Raw genomic sequence first — 9,067 nt, 5'->3', positions numbered from 1 at the left:
TAGTCAATTGTACTGAATGTGGAATTAAATATCACAACTTAACAAGCCTCCTAATTACTGTTTATCAAATATAAAAATTGTTCAAATGGAATTGAACAAATCGATTAACTAAATTTTTGTGGTTAAGCACTGATAATTCATTTGATGCTGTCCAAAAGTTTTAAATTAAAACAAAAAGAATAAAGTTACTTCCAATCAGACATAGTCCATTGTTACATGGAGTAGACTGCTCCAGATTCCACAATTGAGTCCCTCTTCTTGCATAACATTTCTGATTGAATTCGAAAATGGAGCAGAGCAAAGCTTAGTTATACTATGATGTGATAATTCATCAATGTAATTGAAGAGCCTCTTGAATAAAATGTAATTCTTTACATTTAAAAGTCTAATAATGGTAGATTTATTTGACACATGTTTGTTTTTTGAAAGGAACTTTGTAGCTTCATATTAAACCGCTAGGTGTCTCATGATCGCAACTCTCTCATTAGTAATAATTATTTCATAACTATAAAAAATCGCTTTATATCAGTTTAACTCGAATACTAGTAGTTCAAACGGAATTGATCAATTCGATTAACAAAATTTTTGGGTTAAGCACAGACTATACATTTTTTTCTGACCAAAAAGTTGTAAATTAAAGCAAAGGATTTATGTTCCATCTAATCAGACACAATTCATGGTTAGTGTGTATAGAATGCTCTAGATTCCACCATTAACTCCCTAGTCTTTGATATGATTCCTTATTGAATTCGAAAATGGAGGCAAAGGAATGCTTAGTTTATTCTTTGATGCGAAAATTCATCAATGTGATTGTAGTGCCCCTTGAATACAATGTAAGTCTCCACATTCTATAATCCCATTATGGAAACTCTAAGTAAAACCAATTTCTATTTATTTCTTAAGGAGGATTGTAATTCCAAAAAAAGCCTTTAAGTGTTTGGTACACCCATCTCTCTCGATGGCCATCCCAAATGAGTACCGAGTGACATAAAGACTATTTTAGGTAGCAGTTAGTCAATTGGATGTCTAAAGATTTCTATAAGATAACTTTTAGTCAATTGTACTGAATGGGGAATTAAATATCACAACTTAACAAGCCTCCTAATTACTGTTTATCAAATATAAAAATTGTTCAAATGGAATTGAACAAATCGATTAACTAAATTTTTGTGGTTAAGCACTGATAATTCATTTGATGCTGTCCAAAAAGTTTTAAATTAAAACAAAAAGAATAAAGTTACTTCCAATCAGACATAGTCCATTGTTACATGGAGTAGACTGCTCCAGATTCCACAATTGAGTCCCTCTTCTTGGATAACATTTCTGATTGAATTAGAAAATGGAGCAGAGCAAAGCTTAGTTATACTATGATGTGATAATTCATCAATGTAATTGAAGAGCCTCTTGAATAAAATGTAATTCTTTACATTTAAAAGTCTAATAATGGTAGATTTATTTGACACATGTTTGTTTTTTGAAAGGAACATTGTAGCTTCATATTAAACCGCTAGGTGTCTCATGATCGCAACTCTCTCATTAGTAATAATTATTTCATAACTATAAAAAATCTTTTTATATCAGTTTAACTCGAATACTAGTAGTTCAAACGGAATTGATCAATTCGATTAACAAAATTTTTGGGTTAAGCACAGACTATACATTTTTTTCTGACCAAAAAGTTGTAAATTAAAGTAAAAGGATTTATGTTACATCCTATTCAACACAGTTCATTGTTAGAGTGCATAAAATGCTCTAGATTCCACGATTAACTCCCTATTCTTTGATATCATTTCTTATTGAATTCGAAAAAGGAAGTAGAGCATTGCTGAGTTATTCTTTGATGCGGTAATTCATCAATGTGATTAAAGTGCCCCTTGAATACAATATAAGTCTCCACATTCGATAATCCCATTATGGAAACTGTAAGCAAAACCAATTTGTATTTATTTCTTAAGGACGATTTTAATTCCAAATAAAGCCTCTAAGTGTTTCGTACACCCATCTCTCTCGCTGGTCATCCCAATTGAGTACGAATGACATAAAGTCTATTTTAGATATCAGTTAGTCAATTCGATGTCTAAAGATGTCTGTAAGATAACTTTTAGTCAAGTTTACTGTATGGGGCATTAAATATCACAACTTAAGAAGCCTCCTTATTACTGTTTTTCACTTATACAAATAGTTGAAACGGAATTGATCAAATCGATTAACAAAATTTTTGGGTTAAGCACAGAATATACCTTTCATGCTGATCAAAAAGTTGTAAATTAAAGTAAAAGGATTTATGTTCCTTCCTATTCAAAAAAGTTCATTGTTAGATTGCAAAGAATGCTCTAGATTCCACCATTACTTCCCTATTCTTTGATATGATTTCTTATTGAATTCGAAAATGGAGGCAGAGGAATGCTTAGTTTATTCTATGATGTGAAAATTCATCAATGGGATTGAAGTGCCCCTTGAATACAATGTAAGTCTCCACATTTGATAATCCCATTATGGAAACTGTAAGTAAAACCAATTTCTATTTCTTTCTTAAGGACGATTGTAATTCCAAATAAAGCCTCTAAGATTTTCGTACACCCATCTCTCTCGTTGGTTATCATAACTGAGTACGAATTACATAAAGTCTATTTTAGATATCTGTTAGTCAATTGGATGTCTAAAGATGTCTGTAAGATAACTTTTAGTCAAGTGTACTGTTTGGCGCCTTAAATATCACAACTTAACAAGCCTCCTTATTAGTGTTTATCACTTATACAAATTGTTCTAACGGAATTGATCAAATCGATTAACTACATTTTTGGGTTAACATAGATTATACATTTTATGCTGGCCAAAAAGTTGTAAATTAAAGTAAAAGGACTTAGGTTCATTACAATTAAACACAGTTCATTGTTAGAGTGAATAGAATGCTATAGATTCCATCATTAACTCCCTATTCCTTGATATCATTTCTTATTGAATTCGAAAATGGAAGCAGAGGAATGCTTAGTTTATTCTTTGATGCGATATTTCATCATTGTGATTAAAGTGTCCCTTGAATACAATGTAAGTCTCCACATTCGATAATACCATTATGGAAACTGTGAGTAAAACCAATATCTATTTCTTTCTTAAGGACGATTTTAATTCCAAAAAAAACCTCTAAGTGTTTCGTACACCCATCTCTCTCGTTGGTCATCCCAATTGAGTACGAAAGACATAAAGTCTATTTTAGATATCAGTTAGTCAATTAGATGTCTAAAGATGTCTGTAAGATAACTTTTAGTCAAGTTTACTGTATGGGGCATTAAATATCACAACTTAAGAAGCCTCCTTATTACTGTTTTTCACTTATACAAATAGTTGAAACGGAATTGATCAAATCGATTAACAAAATTTTTGGGTTAAGCAGAGAATATACCTTTCATGCTGATCAAAAAGTTGTAAATTAAAGTAAAAGGATTTATGTTCCTTCCTATTCAAAAAAGTTCATTGTTAGATTGCAAAGAATGCTCTAGATTCCACGATTAAGTCCATATTCTTTTATATAATTTCTAAATGAATTCGAAAATGAAAGCAGAGCAGTGCTGAGTTATTCTATGATGTGAAAATTCATCAATGTGATTGAAGTGCCCCTTGAATACAATGTAAGTCTCCACATTCGATAATCCCATTATGGAAAGTGTAAGTAAATCCAATTTCTATTTATTTCTTAAGGACGATTGTAATTCCAAATAATGTCTCTAAGATTTTCGTACACCCTGTAATGGATTCTTCTACCACGATGGGCTGATCGTGATAGTTATCTTCCTATTACCTTCGGCCGTCCTTACATTCGGTACTTTCAGGGCGCCAGTTGGTCGTGTGGGTGACCAACAACCCAGCGTTAACATAGGGGTCTTACCCCGCCATTCCAATCGTATGCATTTTCCAATGGGCTGATTGGTAGTGCACAGAGGAGAGTACGGAAGCCTGGTTTGCTCATGTGCTAGGTCGTGGAGAGAGGGGAGGGTCCCTTACAGGTAGCCCGAGCCTCGCGACAATAGACACATTCTCCCACCCACCCACTCACACATGTGAGGGGAGGTGAGGAGACGAGAACATTATCGAGATCTTTTCTCATAGGGGACTGTCAGGGTGGTGCATCCACGCAATGCCCAAGTCCGCGGTGCCATGCGCGTTGCCATGGACTTAGCGGCGGCACCCGGCATGCAGCAGAAATCGATCATACCTGCACAGGTCCCTTATGCATCGATAGCATACAGTGTGCTCGTTGCGTAGGGAGCAAGCTCACCTCACGCACACGGACACACTCATCGGTGAGCCGGTGTGGTGTACGTCTGCCTTGCGCGACGTCCCAGGCCCGACCCACTCTCTTATTTCCCCCTCCTCAGGGGACTAGAGAATTCGCCTTTTCGCAGGTGTCCCTGTGCCCACTTCTCCTCGTCTCAAGCCGCCAAGTTACTTGGCACAGCTCTGCCTTGCTCGCTTGGTCGGCTTGGACTTTTAAGTGGAGCGCCGTTCTTTTCATCCGGTCTTCTGACGGTCCACAGGGATGTTCCTAGACGGTACTTCCTGTCCACTCGGAAACCTATGCACCGAGTCGGTAATGTAGGGTTTGAAATAACCACTACTAATCGTTAGCTTCTCTTTAATTTCTTTATTAAATCCGGTATCTTGATACGTAACGAGAGAAACTCGTTACAACCCATCCCTCTCGTTGGATATCCCAATTGAGTACGAATGTCATAAAGTATATTTTAGATATCTGTTAGTCAATTGGATGTCTTAAGATGTCTGTAGGATAACTTTTAGTCAAGTGTACTGTTTGGCGCATTAAATATCACAACTTAACAAGCCTACTAATTACTGTTTATCACTTATACAGATAGTTCAAATGGAATTGAACAAATCGATTATCTTAATTTTTGTGGTTAAGCACAGATTACTCATTTGACGCTTACCAAAAAGTTGTAAATTAAAACAAAAGGATAAAAGTCACTTCCAATCAGACATAGTCCATTGTTACAGGGAGTAGAAAGCTCCAGATTCCACAATTGAGTCCGTATTCTTGGATAACATTTCTGATTGAATTCGAAAATGGAAGCAGAGCAAAGCTTAGTTATTCTATGATGTGATAATTCATCGATGTAATTGAAGAGCCTCTTGAATAAAATGTCATTCTTTACAATTAAAAGTCTAATAATGGTAGATTTATTTGACACATGTTTATTTTTTGAAAGGAACATCGTAGCTTCATATTAAACCGCTAGGTGTCTCATTAATGCAACTCTCTCATTAGCTATAAATGATCCGTAACAATACAAAATCGCGTTATATCTGTTTATCACTTATACAAGTAGTTCAAACGGAATTGAACAAATCGATTAACTAAATTTTTGTGGTTAAGCACTGATAATTCATTTGATGCTGACCAAAAAGTTGTAAATTAAAGCAAAGGATTTATGTTCCATCTAATCAGACACAATTCATGGTTAGTGTGTATAGAATGCTCTAGATTCCACCATTAACTCCCTATTCTTTGATATGATTTCTTATTGAATTCGAAAATGGAGGCAGAGGAATGCTTAGTTTATTCTTTGATGCGAAAATTCATCAATGTGATTGAAGTGCCCCTTGAATACAATGTAAGTCTCCACATTCTATAATCCCATTATGGAAACTCTAAGTAAAACCAATTTCTATTTATTTCTTAAGGAGGATTGTAATTCCAAAAAAAGCCTTTAAGTGTTTGGTACACCCATCTCTCTCGATGGCCATCCCAAATGAGTACCGAGTGACATAAAGACTATTTTAGGTAGCAGTTAGTCAATTGGATGTCTAAAGATTTCTATAAGATAACTTTTAGTCAATTGTACTGAATGGGGAATTAAATATCACAACTTAACAAGCCTCCTAATTACTGTTTATCAAATATAAAAATTGTTCAAATGGAATTGAACAAATCGATTAACTAAATTTTTGTGGTTAAGCACTGATAATTCATTTGATGCTGTCCAAAAAGTTTTAAATTAAAACAAAAAGAATAAAGTTACTTCCAATCAGACATAGTCCATTGTTACATGGAGTAGACTGCTCCAGATTCCACAATTGAGTCCCTCTTCTTGGATAACATTTCTGATTGAATTCGAAAATGGAGCAGAGCAAAGCTTAGTTATACTATGGTGTGATAATTCATCAATGTAATTGAAGAGCCTCTTGAATAAAATGTAATTCTTTACATTTAAAAGTCTAATAATGGTAGATTTATTTGACACATGTTTGTTTTTTGAAAGGAACATTGTAGCTTCATATTAAACCGCTAGGTGTCTCATGATCGCAACTCTCTCATTAGTAATAATTATTTCATAACCACAAAAAATCGCTTTATATCAGTTTAACTCGAATACTAGTAGTTCAAACGGAATTGAACAAATCGATTAACTAAATTTTTGAGGTTAAGCACTGATAATTCATTTGATGCTGACCAAAAAGTTGTAAATTAAAGCAAAGGATTTATGTTCCATCTAATCAGACACAATTCATGGTTAGTGTGTATAGAATGCTCTAGATTCCACCATTAACTCCCTAGTCTTTGATATGATTTCTTATTGAATTCGAAAATGGAGGCAGAGGAATGCTTAGTTTATCCTTTGATGCGAAAATTCATCAATGTGATTGAAGTGCCCCTTGAATACAATGTAAGTCTCCACATTCTATAATCCCATTATGGAAACTCTAAGTAAAACCAATTTCTATTTATTTCTTAAGGAGGATTGTAATTCCAAAAAAAGCCTTTAAGTGTTTGGTACACCCATCTCTCTCGATGGCCATCCCAAATGAGTACCGAGTGACATAAAGACTATTTTAGGTAGCAGTTAGTCAATTGGATGTCTAAAGATTTCTATAAGATAACTTTTAGTCAATTGTACTGAATGTGGAATTAAATATCACAACTTAACAAGCCTCCTAATTACTGTTTATCAAATATAAAAATTGTTCAAATGGAATTGAACAAATCGATTAACTAAATTTTTGTGGTTAAGCACTGATAATTCATTTGATGCTGTCCAAAAGTTTTAAATTAAAACAAAAAGAATAAAGTTACTTCCAATCAGACATAGTCCATTGTTACATGGAGTAGACTGCTCCAGATTCCACAATTGAGTCCCTCTTCTTGCATAACATTTCTGATTGAATTCGAAAATGGAGCAGAGCAAAGCTTAGTTATACTATGATGTGATAATTCATCAATGTAATTGAAGAGCCTCTTGAATAAAATGTAATTCTTTACATTTAAAAGTCTAATAATGGTAGATTTATTTGACACATGTTTGTTTTTTGAAAGGAACTTTGTAGCTTCATATTAAACCGCTAGGTGTCTCATGATCGCAACTCTCTCATTAGTAATAATTATTTCATAACTATAAAAAATCGCTTTATATCAGTTTAACTCGAATACTAGTAGTTCAAACGGAATTGATCAATTCGATTAACAAAATTTTTGGGTTAAGCACAGACTATACATTTTTTTCTGACCAAAAAGTTGTAAATTAAAGCAAAGGATTTATGTTCCATCTAATCAGACACAATTCATGGTTAGTGTGTATAGAATGCTCTAGATTCCACCATTAACTCCCTAGTCTTTGATATGATTCCTTATTGAATTCGAAAATGGAGGCAAAGGAATGCTTAGTTTATTCTTTGATGCGAAAATTCATCAATGTGATTGTAGTGCCCCTTGAATACAATGTAAGTCTCCACATTCTATAATCCCATTATGGAAACTCTAAGTAAAACCAATTTCTATTTATTTCTTAAGGAGGATTGTAATTCCAAAAAAAGCCTTTAAGTGTTTGGTACACCCATCTCTCTCGATGGCCATCCCAAATGAGTACCGAGTGACATAAAGACTATTTTAGGTAGCAGTTAGTCAATTGGATGTCTAAAGATTTCTATAAGATAACTTTTAGTCAATTGTACTGAATGGGGAATTAAATATCACAACTTAACAAGCCTCCTAATTACTGTTTATCAAATATAAAAATTGTTCAAATGGAATTGAACAAATCGATTAACTAAATTTTTGTGGTTAAGCACTGATAATTCATTTGATGCTGTCCAAAAAGTTTTAAATTAAAACAAAAAGAATAAAGTTACTTCCAATCAGACATAGTCCATTGTTACATGGAGTAGACTGCTCCAGATTCCACAATTGAGTCCCTCTTCTTGGATAACATTTCTGATTGAATTAGAAAATGGAGCAGAGCAAAGCTTAGTTATACTATGATGTGATAATTCATCAATGTAATTGAAGAGCCTCTTGAATAAAATGTAATTCTTTACATTTAAAAGTCTAATAATGGTAGATTTATTTGACACATGTTTGTTTTTTGAAAGGAACATTGTAGCTTCATATTAAACCGCTAGGTGTCTCATGATCGCAACTCTCTCATTAGTAATAATTATTTCATAACTATAAAAAATCTTTTTATATCAGTTTAACTCGAATACTAGTAGTTCAAACGGAATTGATCAATTCGATTAACAAAATTTTTGGGTTAAGCACAGACTATACATTTTTTTCTGACCAAAAAGTTGTAAATTAAAGTAAAAGGATTTATGTTACATCCTATTCAACACAGTTCATTGTTAGAGTGCATAAAATGCTCTAGATTCCACGATTAACTCCCTATTCTTTGATATCATTTCTTATTGAATTCGAAAAAGGAAGTAGAGCATTGCTGAGTTATTCTTTGATGCGGTAATTCATCAATGTGATTAAAGTGCCCCTTGAATACAATATAAGTCTCCACATTCGATAATCCCATTATGGAAACTGTAAGCAAAACCAATTTGTATTTATTTCTTAAGGACGATTTTAATTCCAAATAAAGCCTCTAAGTGTTTCGTACACCCATCTCTCTCGTTGGTCATCCCAATTGAGTACGAATGACATAAAGTCTATTTTAGATATCAGTTAGTCAATTAGATGTCTAAAGATGTCTGTAAGATAACTTTTAGTCAAGTTTACTGTATGGGGCATTAAATATCACAACTTAAGAAGCCTCCTTATTACTGTTTT

This window comes from Prorops nasuta, unplaced genomic scaffold (genome assembly GCF_024137725.1).
Source record: "Prorops nasuta isolate Cenicafe-Biocafe unplaced genomic scaffold, Cenicafe_Pnas_1.2 PNAS00013, whole genome shotgun sequence".
Classification (NCBI taxonomy): domain Eukaryota; kingdom Metazoa; phylum Arthropoda; class Insecta; order Hymenoptera; family Bethylidae; genus Prorops; species Prorops nasuta.
The sequence above is the reverse complement of the archived record's forward strand: the minus strand, read 5'-3'. Positions refer to the sequence as shown.